The sequence below is a fragment of the Ranitomeya imitator genome, chromosome 1 (assembly GCF_032444005.1).
Source record: "Ranitomeya imitator isolate aRanImi1 chromosome 1, aRanImi1.pri, whole genome shotgun sequence".
Classification (NCBI taxonomy): Eukaryota; Metazoa; Chordata; class Amphibia; order Anura; family Dendrobatidae; genus Ranitomeya; species Ranitomeya imitator.
Window position 1 is genome coordinate 291,520,173 of NC_091282.1, and position 21,884 is coordinate 291,542,056.

A 21,884-nucleotide genomic window follows, 5' to 3' on the forward strand; every position below is an offset into this window, starting at 1 on the left:
AAAGAAAAGAGGTGGAGGCGTAAAAGGAGGAGGAGACACAGATATAGGCATGTCATGCCCTTCTAAAATCAAGAAAGGCTGGAGTAAAAATCTAAACTCACTATACCAACACCCAGATGTCTTGACTGAAAAATAAAAAAAGAAATATCTTTAGGTAGAATGGCGGCGGGTCCATTCAGAACACCTTCCTTAGAAGACGTAGTGGTACCCCCATTGGGAGTTGTGCCAAAAAATGAACCCAATACATTCAGACTAATCCACCATTTGTCATATCCAAGGGGCAGGTCAGTAAACGACGACATCGATGCGGAACCAAGTACAGTACTATGTACTGTACCTCCTTTGATGAGGCAAACAGGCGGGTCAAGAAGTTGGTAAAGGGCACCCTAATGGCCAAAACAGACATTGAGGGGACGTTCCGGTTACTACCTGTGCCTCTGAATAGTGTCCTCCCATTGGGCTGCTTCTGTGAAGTAGCATACTACATAGATCGCTGTTTGCCCATGGGGTGCTCCATATCCTGCTCACTATTTGAGGCGTTTAGTTGCTTCCTCGAATGTGTCATCAAGGACGTTTGTAAGGCGGCACATATTATCCATTACCTCGACGACTTCTTATGCCTGGGCCCAAAAGATTCGCCACAGTGTGAAAACATGTGGTATTCCACCTGTGAGAAGGAGAGAGTTGGAGGGAGAGTGGACACCCCAGAGCCGAGTGGTTAGATTGAAAAAGAAAGAAGGCGGTGTAGCTTGCTTCATGGGTGGGGTACTCTGCTGAGTAGCAGAAATTGCTACAAGGCCCAAAAGGATTTCCTGGGCCAGATGCCGTTAAAAAATAGTACTTAGGTAAACAGGCGGTGTAGCTTGCTTCATGGGTGGGGTACGCTGCTGAGTAGCACTAAATTCTACTAGGCCCAAACGGATTTCCTGGGCTAGATGCCGTTACAAAATAGTAGTTAGGTAAACAGGTGGTGTAGCTTGCTTCATGGGTGGGGTACACTGCTGAGTAGCACTAAATTCTACTAGGCCCAAAAGGATTTCCTGGGCTAGATGCAGTTAAAAATTAGTAATTAGATCAACAGGCGGTGTAGTGTTGTGAATTCCGCTCTTGGGCTCCCTCCGGTGGTTGTAAGTGGCACTTTTGTGAGTTCTGCTCTTGGGCTCCCTCTTGTGGTTTCGAGTGGTGTGGCTGCTCCTTGGAGTTAGCTGTCTTCAGCTGCTTCCACTGATCGTCTTTTCTGCTCGGCTATTTATGTCTGCTCTGTCCTTCAGCCAGTGCCACTTGTAATTGGTTCCTGGTTGGATTCACATCTCTTTGGAGTTCCCTGTTATCCTGACCAGTTCATCAAAGCTAGTTTTTTGCTTGCTCTTTTCTGTCCATAGTTTGTGGACTTATCCATTCTGTGCTTTCTATGTTTGTCCAGCTTATCAGTGTGAATTTATTCTGTCTTGCTGGAAGCTCTGGGAGGCAGATTTGCCCTCCACACCTTTAGTCAGGTGTGGAGATTTTTTGTAAACTCTGCGTGGATTTTTGTAGTGTTTTATACTGACCGCACAGTATTCCATCCTGTCCTATCTATTTAGCTAGACTGGCCTCCTGTGCTCATCCTGGTTTCATTCTGTGTATGTCTTTTTCCTCTCTACTCACAGTCATTATTTGTGGGGGGCTAATCTATCCTTTGGGGATTTTCTCTGAGGCAAGATAGCTTTCCTGCTTCTTTCTTTAGGGGTAGTTAGCTCTTAGGCTGTGACGAGATGCCTAGGGAGCGTTAGGAGCATTCCACGGCTACTTCTAGTTTTGTGTTGAGCTTAGGGACTGCGGTCAGTACAGTTACCACTTCCTTCAGAGCTCGTTCAATGCACCACCTAGTATTTAACCCCTAAGCGAGACATCACATTTTCCTGTGGTATTACATTATTTATTTCCAGGATTGGCACAGATCCTGTTTGGTGATCCCAGCAGCTAGGGGTATATAGTACGTCACTTATTCTCCCTTGCATCGGGCATTTTGCCCACATTGTGGTGAGCGCCAGTGTGTTTTACTTCTTTTACTCAGGTTTGCAGCATTGCTGCACCCAGCCTTCCCTGGCTGCAGGTTGAGTGGAAACAACCATTGATGGAACTCGGTCTCCAGAGCTGACCACAACTCCTCTGCTGTGTGACTCACATTTCCCAGACATTTCAATGTAAACACTGCCTGAGGTCATTGAGCCCTGGTGACAGCATAGTGAGGAGGTGTGCAGGATTCCTTCTGCGCAGTTAGAACGTGGGTGGCATTACCAGACAGGCTTTGGGTGCAGGTGGAGGACCGAGAGGAGGTTGAGGAGGCAGAAGCAGTGCAGGAACTTCTAGATACAGAGGATCGACGAGCAACTCGTGGCGACGGCAAGACTTGGACAGCAGCCCCTTCTCCTGATGTCGCCATAGTTACCCAGTGCCCAGTCACCGACATGTAACGCCCCTGTCCATGTCTACTCGTCCAAGTGTCTGTGGTGAAATGCACCCTGTCACACACAGAGTTTCTCAAGGAAGCGGTGATGTTGTGTGCTGGTGTAGCGCAGGCACAGCTTTCTTTGAGAAGTAGTGGTGACTGAGCATCTGGTACTGGGACACTGCGACGGATATAAGGTCTCGAAAATCTTCTGTGTCCACCAGGTGGAAAGGCAGCATTTCTGTAGCCAATAGCTTGCTGTTGGAGAAATTCAACCTCTTAGCTTTGTCATGGCTAGGAGGAAATGGTCTTTTACTTGTCCACATCTGAGGGACTGAGGGCTGGCTGCCGTGCTTAGACGGAGTTGAGTAGGGTGTCCCCGGCAAACTGCTAGTCTGTGAGGAAGGTGCAGGCGGAGATGTTATGTTGCCTTGATCAAAATGTGGTGTCGATGTCGGAGAGCGCTCAACACCAGCAGGTGTTTCCACTAGCAAATGTCCTGACGACCTGCCAATCACATTGGCTGTTGTGGGTAAAGAGGTGGAAGGTCTGCATCCAAAACCATGTGCGACTGCTGTCCCCACAGTCACAGAGGATGAAGAGGACGCGGGTGCACTTGATGGGGCAGACGGTGGTTGACCCGGGCCACTAGGCCGCATTGTAGCACAGTGAGCTTCCCACTGCAACTTATGCCTTATTTCCATGTGACGGTTCATGCATGAAGTACTCAAGCTTGTGATTTTTTGGCCTCTACTTAGATTTTGTTAACAAATCTTACAGACAACATGAGTTGGGTCATCCTTTGCGATGTCAAAAAATGCCCAGGCTATGTAAGGCTTAGAGCCCGTGCGACCTGAAGAGCCACCACGACTTCTGGTCTGAGGCACAGTTGGGGTTGAGGATGCAGTTGTTGACGTGCGTCCAGTACTCCGTGTCTGTCCAAGAAGGCGCACCGTTACCTCATCGTCAGACTCAACTCTAGCATCCTCCTCCACCTCCTCTGCTGACCTCATGGACTGGCGGACTGGGGGTTGACAGTAAGTGGGGTCTACAACCTCGTCATCATGATCCTGTGTGTTCTCACACCCGTCGTCCTCAGAGCCTACCTCTTTCTGCCCCGACCGAAAAGTCAAGTTTTTGTTCCAATCAGGTATCTCAGTCTCATCATCATCTTCCTCATTGCCTCCACCAACAGAAGTTACAGTTTGGGAATGAGGGTCAACATTATGCTCAGAACCTTCTTCATCTGGGCCTGGATCCGACTCACAAAGATTCTGGGCATCAGTGCAGATCATTTCCTCATCTGGATTCACAGAAGCTCTGGAGCGGACCTCTGATTCTCAGGCTATAGTATGCGTAAACAGCTCTACAAACGCAACCATGTGTGTTACCCCATGCTCAGACGGGCAGCTGGAGACTTGGAAGCTGTGAGGAAGCAAGTGCGATTGGGGTGACAACACTGAGGACTGGAGTAGTTGTGATGTTGAAGTTGACATGGAGGAGAGCCCACTTGAACGAGCACTTGATATCCGTTCAAGCACCTGCTGTTTTTGTGCCTCATATGGAATTTTTGGCAATGCTTGTAGCGATTGTCTTAAGAAAGGGATCATATCAGATTGTCCACGAAAAGAAGTAGACATCTTACTTTGGCTGGAAGATGGTCTTTCTTCTGCAGATGTTACTGTTGCTTTACCACCTACCCCACGGACACAACCATTTTTTCCCTTTCCAACACGCCTATTCCCCTTTCCACCAGCAGCAGCCTTTTGCCACTCATTTTAGTGCTTAACTAATTGGCAACTCTGTATCTGTAGTTGTTGGCACAACAACCGATGGATGAAAACCGAGCAGAGCTGAGTGGCCAAACTGTGGTACTAGGCCCAAAACTAATAACTGGATTAGATGTAGTGAAAATTGAGATACACAGGCGGTATAGTTTGTTTCACAGGCGGGCTACTCTGCTAACGTGCAGACACTGCTCCTAGGCCCAAAACTATTAACTGGATTAGATGCAGTGAAAATAGAGATACACAGGCGGTATAGATTGTTTCACAGGCGGGCTACTCTGCTGAAGTGCAGACACTGCTCCTAGGCCCTAAACTAATAACTGGATTAGATGCAGTGAAAATAGAGATACACAGGCGGTGTAGTTAGTTTCACAGGCGGGCTACTCAGATGACTATCAGACAATGCTACTAGCACAAAAGGTTTGGCTGAGCTAGATTACACAAAATTCTGTGACAAACACTTGCACAGCACTGGCACAGACCTGCCTGGCAAACAGTGCTATGAACTGCTGTAACCTACCCTGAAAAGGGCTGATATTACAACTAGTCCCGACTCCTCCCGACTCCCTAAACCTATCTCTCTGACAATTCGCTCCAAAAAAACACTCTTTGTCTGTATAGCGGCCACAGCAGCAGCGGTGCCATCTAACACTAAGCTTCAGCAGTGAGGAAATGGTGGCGACGGGGCGAATGGCTGGTTCCTGTAGGGCAAGGACATGTGACATACACAGCCAATTACGCATGCCCTTGCTTGTGTGCATCACATGCACATTGCTGTGTGTGTGCGCACTGCTGATAGGCTGAGAGACTGCACCACCCCACTGTAAATGCGGGAAAGAAAAAAAAATGGAGATCGGCGTTATTTCAGCACAGATCTATCCCCCACCCCCCCGCCCACTATACACTGAAACAGTCTATTAACAATGATAAACAGTTTTAATGTGCAAAACAAGCGAGGCTTTTGCTGAATGAACAGTTATCGAACAGAAATAATAACTGGATTAAATGAAGTGAAAATTGAGATACACAGGCGGTATAGTTTGTTTCACAGGAGGGCTACTCTGCTAACATGCAGACACTACTCCTAGGCCCTAAACTATTAACTGGATTAGATGCAGTGAAAATAGAGATACACAGGCGGTATAGTTTGTTTCACAGGAGGGCTACTCTGCTGACGTGCAGACACTGCTCCTAGGCCCTAGACTAATAACTGGATTAGATGCAGTGAAAATAGAGATACACAGGTGGTATAGTTTGTTTCACAGGCGAGCTACTCTGCTGACGTGCAGACACTGGTCCTAGGCCCTAAACTAATTACTGGATTAGATGCAGTGAAAATAGAGATACACAGGCGGTATAGTTTGTTTCAAAGGCGGGCTACTCTGCTGACGTGCAAACACTGCTCCTAGGCCCTAAACTATTAACTGGATTAGATGCAGTGAAAATAGAGATACACAGGCGGTGTAGTAAGTTTCACAGGCGGGCTACTCAGATGACTATCAGACAATGCTACTAGCCCAAAAGGATTGGCTGAGCTAGATTACACCAAATGCTGTGACAAACACTTGCACAGCACTGGCACAGACCTGCCTGGCAAACAGTGCTATGAACTGATGTAACCTTCCCTGAAAAGGGCTGATATTACAACTAGTCCCTACTCCCTAAACCTATCTCTCTGACAATTCGCTCCAAATAAACACTCTTTGTCTGTATAGCGGCCACAGCAGCAGCGGTGCCGTCTAACACTAAGCTGCAGCAGTGAGGAAATGGTGGCGACGGGGCAAATGGCTAGTTCTTATAGGGCAAGGACATGTGACATACACAGCCAATGACACATGCCCTTGCTTGTGTGCATCACATCACATGCACATTGCTGTGTGTGTGCGCACTGCTGATAGGCTGAGAGACTGCACCGCCCCACTGTAAATGCGGGAAAGAAAAAAAAATGGGGATCAGCGTTATTTCAGCACAGATCTATGCCCCGCCCCCCCTCCTGCCCACTATACACTGAAACAGTCTATTAACAATGATGAACAGTTTTAATGTGCAAATGAAGCAAGGCTTTTGGTGAACGAACAGTTATCGAACAGAAACTCGAACAGCCGAGTTTTAAGCAAATTGTTCGGGTTCGTCGAACGACTCGAACGCCGCCCAAAACAGCTCGAATTTGAGATTGGCGAACCTCGAACACCGCTCATCTCTACTAGCCACTTAAAAAAAATATCTGTATTATAGGTTTTAATAGTTAAGTTAGCAGGAAATATTTTTAATGGAAAAGGGGGGCTTCGGTGTGACTAAGAGATCAATGCACTGTTATGTCCCCTCAATTTTCAAACTGAGCACTTTGTCCTATCTTGATTTTCAGTGCTGAAGCAGGCACTGTGTAAACACAAACAAAGGTTCTGCACCTCCCCAATGACACCAGGACCCCAGGTGTGCTCATTGTCTGTGTGCGCTCTCATTGTTGACTCCTGTCTGCTGGTGCCGCTGAGTACTGCAAAGCAGACAGGAGCCAGAGACAGGGGCACACACTGACCTGGCTAAGGTGCAGTGTTGTTCATTTTGTTAAGACAGCATTGTTAATCATTACATGAAAATAGGAAGCATAACAGTGCCCTGAGCCCTTGGACTTGGTTGCACCAAAACCCTTCAATTGCATACAAAATATATTTTTTTTCCTGTCAACTAAACCACTAATATCAATACTACAGGTATGATTTTCATAGCGGATAAGCCCCTTATATACCTGAATAAATTATTTACTTAGCAATAGGCTGAATCAGTTCCAGCTTTGACATCATTTTTAGAAAGGTCTCATTCTTTTTGTTTTTACTTATAAATCTAGCGCCATTCCTCAGGATTCAGACCCTTGATCCTGTGTTCTGTGTCTCTTTCTTCTGAGCCACAGCAGATTCACTTTTTCTTGGGGTGCTTTAGTTCTGTTATCTTTGTTTCTGTCGGTTTTGGGTAACACGTGTGTTTCATTTGCTAGAATAGACAAGGACCTGTCAGGTGGGGAAAATAAGTATTTGATACACTGTCGATTGTGCAAGTTTTCCCACCTACAAAGAATGGAGAGGTCTGTAATTTTTATCGCAGGTACACTTCAACTGTGAGAGACAGACTCTAAAAATAAAAAACAGAAAATCACATTGTTTGATTTTTACATAGCTGACTTGCATTTTATTGCATGAAATAAGTATTTGATACAATAGAAAAACAGAAATTAATATTTCTTACAGAAACCTTTGTTTGCCATTACAGGGGTCAGACGTTTCCTGCAGTTCTTGACCAAGTTTACTCACAATGCAGCAGGGATTTTTGCCCACTCCTCCATATACGTATATCTTCTCCAGATCTTTCAGGCTACGTGGCTGTCTCTGGGCAACATTAAGTTTCTGCTCCCTCCAAAGATTTTTTATTGGGTTCAGGTCTGGAAACTGGCTAGGCCACTCCAGGACCTTGAAATTCTTCTTACAGAGCCACTCTTTAGTTGTCCTGGCTGTGTGTTTCGGGTAATTGTCATGCTGGAAATCACAGCTACAACCCATCTTCAATGCTGTTATTGAGTGAAGTAGTTAGTGGCCAAAATGTTGCGATACATAACCTCATCCATCCTCCCTTCAATACGGTGCAGTCGTCCTCTCCCCTTTGTCCAGCACCCTCAAATTTTGATGTTTCTCCCATTATGCTTCACAGTTGGGACAGTGTTTTTGGGGTTGTACTCATCCTTCATCCTTCGAAAACGACGAGTGGAGATGATACCAAACAGTTTTATTTTGATCTCATCTGTCCACATGACCTTCTCCCCTGCCTCCTCTGGATCATCCAGATGGTCACTGTTAAACTTCAGACGGGCCTGAACATGTGCTTGCATGACCAGGGGGATCTTGTGTGCCCTGAAGGATTTAGTGTGTTACTAACGATAATGTTTGAGACTGTGATCCCAGCTCTTTTCAGGTAATTGACCAGGTCCTCCCATGTAGTTCTGGGCTGATTCCTCATCTTTCTCAGAATCATCCTTATCCCACGAGGTAAGATATTGCATGGAGCCCCAGACCAAAGAAGATTGACAGTCATCTTGTGTTTCTTCTATTTTGTAATAATTGTGTCAACAGTTTTTGACTTCTCACCAAGCTGCTTTCCCGTTGTCCTGTAGCCCATCCCAGCCTTATGCAGGTCTAAAATTTTGTCCCTGATGTCCTTAGACCACTCTTTGGTCTTGACCATGATGGAGAGGTTGGAATGTGATTGATTGGACAGGTGTCTTTTATACATGTAATGAGGTCAAAAAGGAGCAATTAATTCAGGTAATAAGTGTAGAGAAGGAGGGCTTCTTAAAGAAAAACTAATAGGTCTGTGAGAACCAGAATTCTTGTTGGTTAGTAGGTGATCAAATACTTATTTTATGCAATATAATACAATTTAATTATTTAAAAATCATACAATGTGATTTTCTGTTTTTTTATTTTTAGATTTTGTCACTCACAGCTGAAGTATACCTGTGATAAAAATTACAGATTTCTCCATTCTTTGTAGGTGGAAAAACTTGAAATATCGGTAGTGTACTTACTCGTATTTTCTCCACTGTATTTGTCATCCTCATTTGTACATTACCTGTGTAAATCTGCTCTGGTAATCATAAGCATTTAGCCATATTTTAAAATAAAAAGTACCAGTAAGTTATTGCACAAAACTGTATTAATGTGCATGAACTCTTCTTTTCGAAAACTAAGATTATTTTCCCTCAATTTATCTTCACACATTTTGAGTAGAGTAATTATCCTCAGAGCTCATACACTATTCAAATTTCAAATGTAATAAACATATAAATCTGAATAAAGTGTTTCTTGGTTTTGCGCTCTAAAGGAAACTACAGAAATTAGGCTAAAGTCATCCAAACCCGCCTATATCGGCTAGATTCATTGACAGTCTAAAGGTACCTTCACACATAACGATTTCGTTAACGATATCGTTGCCACGTCACGTTTTTTGTGACGTAGCAATGATCCCGCTAACGATCTCGTTATGTGTGACAGCGACCAACGATCAGGCCCCTGCTGGGAGATCGTTGGTCGCTGGGGAATGATCAGGACCTTTTTTTGGTCGCTGATCACCCGCTGTCATCGCTGGATCGGCGTGTGTCATGCTGATCCAGCGATGTGTTCACTTGTAACCAGGGTAAATATCGGGTTACTAAGCGCAGGGCCGCGCTTAGTAACCCGATATTTACCCTGGTTACCATTGTAAAAGTTAAAAAAAAAAAAGTACATACTCACATTCCAATGTCTGTCACGTCCCCCGCCGTCAGCTTCCCTGCACTGACTGTCAGCACCGGCCGTAAAGCAGAGCACAGTGGTGATGTCAACGCTGTGCTCTGCTTTACGGCCGGCGCTGACACAGACCTGATCGTTGGTCGCTGGAGAGAGCTGTCTGTGTGACAGCTCCCCAGCGACCACACAAGGACTTACCAACGATCACGGCCAGGTCGTATCGCTGGTCGTGATCGTTGGTAAGTCGTTTAGTGTAACGGTACCTTAAGAGTCGATTTACATGGACCAACTGGTTGATTGAGTGATCAATATTTACACAGACTACACTTCAAGATGTGCAGTGAACAAACATTAATAGGTTGTTCTGAGCACTTATGCTGCCATTTGTCTTGTCAGCACTAGTCCAGTTTACACAGGACAATTCACTGTCAAGAATGATGATTTTTAAGTAAGCTCAAATCATTTCACCTAACGAACAAGCATTTTGCTCAGATTATTCAGAAATGGAGACCAGGATCAGCACTGTCTTCTGTTGCCACTATTGAATCAAGGATGGTGTCTTTTTGACTGACAAAAACGGTGTCTGAAATGGCCTTCTAAACCGTAGCCCACTGGGTTTCATAACCTTCTGCTCCTACCATATTATTATGAAACAAGTGCTAGTCCAGTTTACACAGGACAATGCACTGCCAAGAATGATGATTTTTAAGCAAGTTTAAAAAGTCTTTCATCCACCGAACAAGCATTTTGCTTGTTTAATGGGAGTTCAGTAGCCTGTTTACACTACAATATTATTGTAAAACGAGCATTCCTAGGAATATTCACAATACTCTTTCATTGAAAATGCACCTTAATGTGTAATTTTGGTTTCCCTTGGTGAATGGTGTTTTTTAGTAGTCTTCCTCAATGTTATTTGCTTTCTCAGTTTACCACAGTTGCACATTAATTGCTGAAAGATGAGGCTCAAATATTTGCAGCTGGGTTCCTTTGGTCATTCTACTAAGGAAAAAGCAGAGGATTGTCTAGTTTCAGAACTAGTAAAATGTAGGTTTAGGAAGGATCACAATAAGATGATTCATAGGTTGAATTAAATTGTAAATACTGGAATATCTAATAGATTTAATGACCATTCCAGTTGTATCCAACAAGAGGAAGTATGGTAGTGGTCAATGCTTTGAAAGACAGGTGCAGAACTTTGGGAGAGGGCACTCCAGTTCCCTCTCAACATCCTTTCTGAAAGGAAGAATAATGAACTTCAAAAATACTATTTCAGACATTTTCCCACTAATTACAATAGGAAGGAAAGAGGAAAAAATATATACATATTCCCTTTGCTTCCACTTGTATTAAAGTTTGAACTTCAGGAAGTCTAGGGCAGCCAACAACAATATGACAGAAAGTCAAAATGCTGGATATTCCATTATGAGTCTGGCCTGGACCCAAAGTCCCCCAATTTTGATCACATCACGTCTGACTCCTATTATAAACTTCATCACAAGGCGCCAAAGTCACTATGGCCTCTGTCATCCATGGTGTCTGACAGACATGTAAAAGAGCCCTTGCCCACAGAGATTAGTATTGTTGGCAGAGGACTGTTTTATATTAAAGACACAGTTTTATAACAGAGGTTCTGATAAAGCTGCTAGGTTTGTGACATCATTTATACCACCCGGTATTAAAAACTAATAAACATATCTGCAAAGCTTACACTTTATCCCTAGAAGTTCATTCTCTGCTGGATGCAACAGTTTACAATAGGCCTCCTAAACAGCTGCTCCAGTTATATTGAGGAGGCTACAAACTCTACTTCATATTGTAGGTAGTTGTCAGCAACCAGTGTATATTGCAACACGTTAAATGTTCTTGACTTTCATTGAGTTTCCCATGCACAGCTTTCCAAGACACATCCATCTCTTGCCAAGTGACCCTGTCTGATCCAACCATTTAAAAACATCCAGAAAACTGTCTGAGTTTCAGTTTTATTAACTTCAGGGAATTGTAAGTAGGGCATGGATTCTGTGCGCCTACAAGTTCAGACATTGTGAGAACATGTACGCCCTAGTGTATCTAAAGTTTGCAAAGGTAACCGTCATGTACTGAGCTTCCATCGTATTTACACAGGTTTTGGATTTCCAAGGGCCATAAACTTTTCCCAGGTCATAAAATTTTTCTTGTTTTTGTAACATATGTAGTGAGAGAAAAACAAGCCCTGAATTCAGTTATATAGGGAACATGGATAATTTTCAAATCAAACTGTACAATTTTGAAAAAGTAAAGAGACATGGATAAATCTAATTATTACAAAATGAAAGGTTGTATCAATAGGGTTAATGTAGGATAGGAGACAACTTAATGATTGCTGAGGGTCCATCCTTTCAGGCCCCCACTATTTCCAAGAATAGGGCTTTGAAAGGCTCAATTCATTGTCTATTGGACTGCTGAAGATAGCAGAGCGCTGTACTCAACTATCGTCAGCAGTGGATAGGTGATACCTTGCTAACATGAGAATAACCCTGTAGTCTTGATATATGAGATAGAACTATGAATTACATAATTCATTAATGGAAGCTATTAGTTTTTTGGTTTCACATAATTAAAAGTGTATTTAAAGATATTCTGACTGATGAGAATCGGGGCTCTGAAGAGTGGTGTTCGATCATGTTTACCTCTGCTCCATTCATTCTTTATGGATCCACTGGAGTTAGTTGATCGCAGTGTTTGACTTGTCTTCGCCACTTCCATTAAGAATGTATGGAGGTGTGAATGACATCACTCCATTAACATAGGAGGAGCCCTGCTAATAAATTTATATAATTTATACAATGTGATTTTCTGGATTTTAGTTTTGATATTCTATCTCTCAATATTAAAATTAACCTACCCTTAAATTTATAGACTGTTCATGTCTTTGTCAGTGGGTAAAATTACAAAATCAGCAAGGGATCAAATAATAATTATTTCCTTCACTGTATGTTGGGTAGACATACTGATATTCTGTATCAAGAGTGAAGCTCTAATCCCTATAATGATGCAAAAGCGCTGACCTGTCATCTTAATAAAACTTTGATATAGAAGAAACAGAAATAAACAACGTCTGCTTTATCCTTCAATACAAGGTATTGCCAATCAATTATATCTTTGCCCGTTCTGAATAAATGTTGTCATATTTAGTGCAGGGGCACGAAAACACTTAGCAGATGCTTTATTGACATGCCATACTCTTTTGAGCACGCTAACACTATGCAAATTTGTGCTGGATATTAAGTTATACATTTAGAAAAGTTGCATTTTTCAGGTTGGAATGTTGATCACAACGTTACTAATGCAAGTGAGTGCTGCACATGATGATAAAGGCTCTGATTTCATCTTAATGGCGAAAGTGACGGAGGTTAGCACAGAAAGAAACCATGCAAATGAGGGAGAAAGATAAATATGCCATTTTCACGCTACTGACCCTTAAAAGAGGGGAGGGAAATTCACAGATTATAAGGAAACCATTCACTGCTGGAAAGATTATTTATGCTGCACATTTTCTTTCCACTAGGTCGGGAAGGGATCTTTTAGATACAGGGAGGTGCACAAGCCTGGCCTTGGGCCTTGGTTCCAGTAGCATATGCCTTTTCCCACTTTTACATGAGCTACATATTGCTACATTTATTTCCAATTTCTGTCCATAAATGAACACTAATCGACAATATACAAGTAGATCTATGCTGGATTATTGGCTAGGTCACACAGGCCGACACAAACCGCATGGGCAGAAAGATCATTAATATGACCATTCCTTTCCCATTCCATGTATATTTTATGAACAGCATATCACCCATTTACCTGGGGTAAAGTGCTGTCGAAAACAGTGATTTTTATGGTGGCATAAACAATCCAAGCAGCTGATGAAGGAGTGTATTCCTTAACTACCATATATACTCTTGTATAAGCCAATTTTTTTAGCACATTTGTTTGTGCTGAAAATGCCCCCCTCTGCTTATACACGAGTTATTGTCCCAGGGGGAGGGGCAGAGCAGCGGGTCACAGGAAGCAGGAGCCGGCAGCTGCAGCTAATGCCTGTGCACGTTGCTATACAGAAATTAATATTCACTGCACTGGCAATGAATATTCATTTCTCTTATAGTGTTACAGCCGCTGGCTTCCAGCAGCTGCCGAGTTTTCATGGGTGCCTGCTTATTAAAGTAATGAATATTCACCTCTCTCCACTCCCACAGGCATGGAGTGAGGTGAATATTCATTACCTTAATGAGCGGGGACACCTGATCGCCTGGCCACAGGAGCTGCTGGCACTGGAATGTGATGCTATGAGGGCGCGCATGGGAGGTAAGTAGGATTTTTTTATATGCTTTTCTCATGGGGGTGATACATACAAGGATGGGGATGAGGAACCATGCAGACAAGGCTGGGAATAAGGAGCCATGCATACAAGGTTGGGAATAAGGAGCCATGCATACAAGGATGGGAATAAGGAGCCATGCAAACAAGGATGGGAATAAGGAGCCATGCAGACAAGGATGGGAATAATTAGTCCATGTATACAAGGAAGGGAATAAGGAGCCATGCATACAAGGATGGGGATAAAGAAGCAGGTACGGACTGGGGCTGAAATTCAGCCCTGGCATTTGAAATCACACAGGCCCATGCTGTCACTGTCCCCAAGCACCAGATGGGATATATTACTAATATTACCCTGGATGGAGGAAACGAAGATTTACTACAAGACCAGAATTTCCAATGATACTCATGTCCTGCTGGGGTAAGTGACGGAGTCAGCGACTTTGTGCTTCGCCACAGCTCTTAATAGTATGGGTGTCTTGAGAACACCGATTCTGTTAACAGCATAGCAGACAAGGGGGCCCACGAGCAGACAGGCCCTTCTGGCATTCCGGCCCTGATAAGGAGTCATGCATACAAGGATGGGAATAAGGATCCATGCATACAAGTATGGGGATAAGGAGCCATGCAGACAAGGATGGGGACGAGAAGCTATGCAGACAAGGATGGGGATAAGGAGTTATGCATACAAGGATGGGAACAAGGAGCCATGCATATAAGGATGGGGATTATGAGCCATGCATACAAGGATGGTAATAAGGAGCCATGCATACAAGGATGGGGATAAGGAGTCATGCATACAAGGATGGGGATAAGGAGTCATGCATACAAGGATGGGAATAAGGATCCATGCATACAAGGATGGAGATAAGGAGCCATGCAGACAAAGATGGGGACAAGGAGCCATGCAGACAAGGATGGGGATAAGGAGCCATGCATACAAGGATGGGAATAAGGAGCCATGCATACAAGGATGGGGATAAGGAGCCATGCATACAAGGATGGGGATAAGGAGCAATGCATACAAGAATGGGGATTAGGGGACAATGCATACTCGGCTTATACTCGAATCAATATGTTTTCCTACTTTTTCGAGTCAAAATTAGGTGCCTCGGCTTATACACAAGTATATACAGTAATTAACTTTCAGCAAATTAGATTAACGACACACCAATGCCAGGGAAACTATGGCAGAGAAAGGATCTCTGGCTCCAATATACTAGAGGAGCTCAATTTTTCAAAATTGAACTTACCATTTTTCAATGTAATAATGGTGTGGTGGTGTACTCCTATAATGGTTTCCTTAGTTATGAGTTTGAAATTACAAACTTTCAGGCAATCTTTCATTATGATTAATGGGTTAATTACAGAACAGTATGTTTAGTACCATATAAGGCCTCATTCAGACTTCTGTTTTTATGAATGTGTCCTATCTGTGCTTTTCAGGGATAGAACAGGTTCATATTATGGTCTATAGGGCTATTCACATGTCCGCCGTTTTTGCAAGCCCTGCATTTTGCAGAAAAGTCACGGAGTCATCTTTTGATGCACATCATCGATCAAAATGACCCACACAAGTCTAAAAATCATGAACTGCACATGGATGGCATTAACATTGCAATAGGTAGGAGAACCTTTGTAATTTTTATTTTTATATGGCAAAATCATTGATGGTAAAAACTGACGCTGATTAAACACTGGTGAAAATCTGATCAAAAGCACTGATGAAAATCGGAATGTTTTGCAAGTCTCACTTAGGTCTAATATACTTGATTTGTCAGATTATTGCAGCTATTTTTAAAATAATTTATCTGTTACAGTTTTCTGGTACATCACATACAAAAAAACAGAGTTGGCTGGTCTTTTTTTTCTTTACGAGGCAGGGATTGGTATTGTAACAAAACCCCATTTATTTGAATAGAGCTTAGCTACTATACCAGACAGCTCACTAACTTCTGTAATGTGTTTATTGTGAAAATGCCTTTTTATTCCTTATTTCTAGACAAATAGGTGGTTAAAATGGTCTTATCAAAGCACAGTATCTTACAGTTATTCCTTTTAAATCTGGCACTTAAGTCTCTAAGTTTGGGATTGTAAACTGTAATGCAGTCTTTTATTAACATTAAAATAGTTCTCTAGATTTACCTAAACATTTCTAAAATAATTTCAAGATTTGTTTGGTTGCAATAACATTTTTGATGCAAAAATTGTAAACTTCCCACTGAACAAAGACAGTAGATTACATGAGGAAGAAATAGTTTTTATCAAAATATGCACACATCTTCCTTTTATTTAGGATGAACAACAGGTCTTTTATTTGGAAAGGGAAGAAGCAATGTATTTCTTATAACGCTTCCAAAAATTATTTATGGGGTCAGGATTTAAGGTATCTGCCAGAGAAAGGACACAGGCCAGGTACAAAAAAATCAAGAAGTTCAGGCAGTGAGTCACTGTTTGCTGTCAGCTTCACACAGCAGTTGATAAAACATCTAGTACTTCAAGTCATGTGTACAGTAATTGCTGCTATTGTGTCATGGCTCGGTTTAGGGATTCGATCCGATAATTTGTTGCTGCTTGGTTGGTTCCTCTGTCTGCTGATCTATTGTCCTTTCTTTCCTGTCCAAATGCTGAAGGTTACTATTGTCTTTGTTTACCCTTCTGTGTTTGCTCCTCTCCAGACGTTTCTTATGTTTCCGTTTTGGTTTTCCCTATCACATTCTGGACGGAGTTTTATATGTTCACAATTCACTGCACTTCCTTGCTGGCTATACCTCTGGATGTGTGTGTACGAGTTCCAGCCCTTCAGCTAAGGGGTTTACCTTGATTGGTAAACTCCAGATGTATTCCTGCAGAGAGTCTGTTTGATTTACTTCCAGCACCTTTTCCTTTTACCAGTGTTAGGTATCTGGGAGGTTACTTGTACTTTTTATTTTGTTTCTCCTCAGTTTTTCCTTGCTACCCAATATGAACCTGTTTTAGTTTATCACCCTGGGTTTTCATATATTTCTATACTCCTTCTTCTTACCTTGCTTGCAGTGTATTGCAGCTTCCCCACTGGTTCCTCAGGAGGTATGAGAAATCCCACAATGGCCATTAAGGGACTTAGGTCCAAGTTACTGTTTTTAGTTGTGCGGCTAGGTCCTTTCTCGTCTGTATAGCGACCAGTTGGGTGTAGGTGTGGCGTCTACCTGTGGTTAAAATTCCCTTTTTCTGTTATGCACATGTAAGTGTATACAACCACCTGTTGTAATGTTAGTACTTGAACAGGCAAGGGAGTACAGCCTATCCCAGTAATATGCCAGTTTTCACTCTTAGAAGCTAGAAAAATTCCCCCATTTTCCTTTTATAGCAAGGGTTAGAAATCTGAGTATCCAATAGTAATCCTTTAGCTTAATGCTAATGATGTGCCTGCTAGGTAATAAGTAATCGAACACACAGCTTGCCATACCATTGTCATCAATTTTGCATTGACTACTACATTCATCCCCTGCCTGTCCTTGGAATATAATCTTACCTTCAAATCCATTTGCTGCTGCTCCTCATCTACAGGCATGGCCAAAAGTATTGACACCCCTGCAACTCTGTCAGATAATACTCATTTTCTTCCTGAAAATGATTGCAAACACAAATTCTTTGCTATTATTATCTTCATTTAATTTGTCTTAAATGAAAAAACACAAAAGAGAATGAAGCAAAAAGCAAAACATTGATCATTTCACACAAAACTCCAAAAATGGGCCAGACAAAAGTATTGGCACCCTCAGCCTAATACTTGGTTGCACAACCTTTAGCCAAAATAGCTGCGACCAACCACTTCCGGCACCATCAATGAGTTTCTTACAATGCTCTGCTGGAATTTTAGACCATTCTTCTTTGGCAAACTGCTCCAGGTCCCTGATATTTGAAAGGTGCCTTCTCCAAACTGCCATTTTTAGATCTTTCCACTGGTGATCTATGGGATTCAGGTCTGGACTCATTGCTGGCCACCTTAGAAGTCTCCAGTGCTTTCTCTCAAACCATTTTCTAGTCCTTTTTGAAGTGTGTTTTGGGTCATTGTCCTGCTGGAAGACCCATGACCTCTGAGGGAGACCCAGCTTTCTCACACTGGGCCCTACATTATGCTGCAAAATTTGTTGGTAGTCTTCAGACTTCATAATGCCATGCACACGGTCAAGCAGTCCAGTGCCAGAGGCAGCAAAGCAACCCCAAAACATCAGGGAACTTCTGCCATGTTTGACGGTAGGAACCGTGTTCTTTTCTTTGAATGCCTCTTTTTTTCTCCTGTAAACTCTATGTTGATGCCTTTGCCCAAAAAGCTTAACTTTTGTCTCATCTGACCAGAGAACATTCTTCCAAAACATTTTAGACTTTTTCAGGTAAGTTTTGGCAAACTCCAGCCTGGCTTTTTTATGTCTCGGGGTAAGAAGTGGGGTTTTCCTGGGTCTACTACCATACAGTCCCTTTTCATTCAGATGCCAATGGATAGTACGGGTTGACACTGTTGTACCCTCGGACTGCAGGGCAGCTTGAACTTGCGTGAATGTTAGTCGAGGTTCTTTATCCAACATCCGCACAATCTTGCGTTGAAATCTCTTGTCAATTTTTTCTTTTTTGTCCATATCTAGGGAGGTTAGCCCAGTGCCATGGGCTTTAAACTTCTTGATGACACTGCGCACGGTAGACACAGGAACATTCAGGTCTTTGGAGATGGACTTGTAGCCTTGAGATTGTTCATGCTTCCTCACAATTTGGTTTCTCAAGTCCTCAGACAGTTCTTTGGTCTTCTTTCTTTTCTCCATGCTCAATGTGGCACGCACAAGTACACAGGACAGAGGTTGAATCAACTTTAATCCATGTCAACTGGCTGCAAGTGTGATTTAGTTATTGCCAACACCTATTAGATGCCACAGGTAAGTTACAGGTGCTGTTAATTACACAAGTTAGAGAAGCATCACATGATTTTTCAAACAGTGCCAATACTTTTGTCCACCCCCTTTTTTATGTTTGGTGCGGAATTATATCCAATTTGGCTTTAGGACAATTCTTTTTGTGTTTTTTCATTTAAGACAAATTAAATGAAGATAATAATAGCAAAGAATTTGTGTTTGCAATCATTTTCAGGAAGAAAATGAGTATTATCTGACAGAATTGCAGGGGTGTCAATACTTTTGGCCATGACTGTACATTCTGCCACATGTGAAATTGTCTCTGAGGGTCACAAACAGCTTGAGTGCAGTTTTATGTTGCTGTTCTTCTTCCATTCTTTTGCTGCAGCCTTGTGAGTGTTTTTTCTAATAAAAATATGTGGGGGATGACATTGTTTATTCCACAATTGTTCGTAATGTCAAATTTAGAAGCCTCTTCAAAGGGTCTGAGAGGGCAATTTTACCTGCTGCGTGTTGTAATCAGCCATCAATTTACGCAACTCGAACACATGCTCCAACGTATGCAGTGCTGAATTCCTTCACATCTTAATGTCGGAAATCAGGCAGTGCTCAGAAAGACAGTTCTGTTTTTCAAAGCCTGGAGGGTATGTATTACCAAATAAAAACATTTGAACTGTCCAGACACTTTCCTTGTCATGGGCATCACCTTCAAGTGGGTATATTTTTTTTACAGTTTTTGCATAACCAAATTTAGGTTAGGTTTTGCTACAGGTTTGTTATGGGTTGATTGATGTTACATTGAGGAGGATGTGGTGGGGGAGTAGGAACAGGTTTTGGAATGAGATCTGGCATCAAACCGTGGTTTCACCACAAGACCAAAGTATTTTTTATGCTCATCTGCCAACATTGATGAAAGGAACGTTAAATAGATTGTGTCTAGAGTCCCCTATACATATTAGAATAAAGAATAAAGATCTGAACCCACGGAAATCGACAGGTTTTGCCAACCATCTAATGTGTATAGGCAGCAGCTATCTATTAGAGAACATAAGAGTGCTCAGCTCAGAGAACGACCTGTGTATGTGAGAGCTAGGAGAGATAGCTGTCGGCCAAACAATGGCTTGGCCAACAGATATCTAAATTGCATGGGGGGCTTAGACTACTTTCACACATCAGGTTTTCGCCATCATGCTGGATCCGTCAACTTTTGAAAAAAAAAAAAGCTGTTGTAAATTGTGAAAAACTGATGCATCGTATCTGTTTTTTTTGCCAGATCCGAAGTGAGAGAGTGAGAGAGTGAGAGAGAGACTCCAGAATAGAAAATGCAGCTACAAGGCATGCTCAGTGTAGAAAAAAATGGAATCGGTAGCCGGTTTCACTCATTTCACCTCACGTTTCATCCGTTTATGTCCGGAACCGTCGCTGTGCGTTTTTTCGCCGGACAGAAAAAACGTTGCTCTGGACGTTTTCTCCGGCCGCCGGAAGTTATTTTTGACGGATCCGGCAAAAAACGGATGAAATGTTAAGCCATCCATCGCAATCCAGTGCTAATACAACTCTATGAGAAAAAAACGGATCCGGCGGAAAAAAATGGATCCGATTTTTTCAAAAACCACCGAATAGTGCCTGACGGCAAAAACCTGATGTGTGAACATAGCCTTAAGGCTTCTATTCTATATCTGCTTGTTATTTCCATATTTCTGTTTACAAATAGAAAAAGAAATACAAATATAATGGGCAGTATTGGGACTGGAAACAAAGAGTGGCCAATGAAGCCTATGAACTATCAATGGGAATTTCGACCTTCTGCAGACCATCCATCATTTGGCGCATGCCGTATTATTTTGTCCAGAATTTTTGGCCAAATCTGTTAGAGTGGCTCTAAACAGCACCCTCAATACATATGTGATTGGAGTATTTTCAATAATGTGTGACAAAATCAATCATATGCATTAAAATCAGACCATCCTTCTATTATGCCATTTATGTGCTTTATTTTGCTGCGCATCTGTCTGAACAGGCCAGTGTCCTCATACATATCTCTGAGTTAACAATTCACCACTCTCAGCAGGGGCCCGAGCAAGCGTTTGATAGCTTGGATTTTCTAATTTCAAGCACTGTCTCTTCTCTCTTGGTGTGTAATGAGAAATGTTGGCTTCACTGCGGGAAGCACATCGTGATGTCTGTATTAACACTTGTTATGAATGGAAACAGAAATAGATATTGATATGCACATAAAAGGCATCCTCTTGGTCCCTCAGGCCTCGCTCACAAAGCTGTACTGAAACTATGGTATATTTAATGCCACATTGTCCTTATACTCCTGTTTCTAAGGCTCTTTGCTAATTAAATGTCTTAAAAAGGCTCTTTAACCCCTTACTGACATATGACGTTGATGTACTGATACGTCATATGCCGGTTCCTCTTTGACGCGGGCTCACACGCTGAGACCACACCTTTCTCGGAAGATGATGGCTATGCTATTCAACCATCATCTGCTCCTAATAGCTGTGGATGAAGAGGTGCTCCAGGCTGTTAACCTGTCAAGTGCTGTTGTCAATCTCTGACAGCTGTATTTAACATGCATTGGCGGGGGGCATGTCATTCCACGCGTCCATCGGCGCACCTGTGACATGATGGTGGGGTGCCGATGAATTGCATGACAGTCAGGGGTCTCCTGAAGACTTCTGTGCCTGTCATCACGATACTCTTCTAAAAAGTAGCTCGTGGCTGGCATTCATATGAGACTGTGATTTTCACTATACAGTTGTATGAAAAAGTGTTTGCCCCCTTTCTGATTTCCTATTCTTTTGCATGTTTTTCACACTTAAATGTTTCAGATCAACAGACAAATTTAAATATTAGACAAAGATAACACAAGTAAACAAAATGCAGTTTTTAAATGAAGGGCCTTAATATTTAGGAAAAAGAAATCCAAACCTACAGTTCCCTGTGTGAAAAAGTGATTGCCCACACTCCCTTAAAACATGAATTAGCTGTGGTTTATCACATCCTTGGGAAGCTGAGTTCAAATTCCCTAGCCTCACCTAGGCCTAATTACTACCACACCTGTTCTGAATCAACAAATCACTTAACCCCTTTACCCCCAAGGGTGGTTTACACATTAATGACCGGGACAATTTTTACAATTCTGACTACTGTC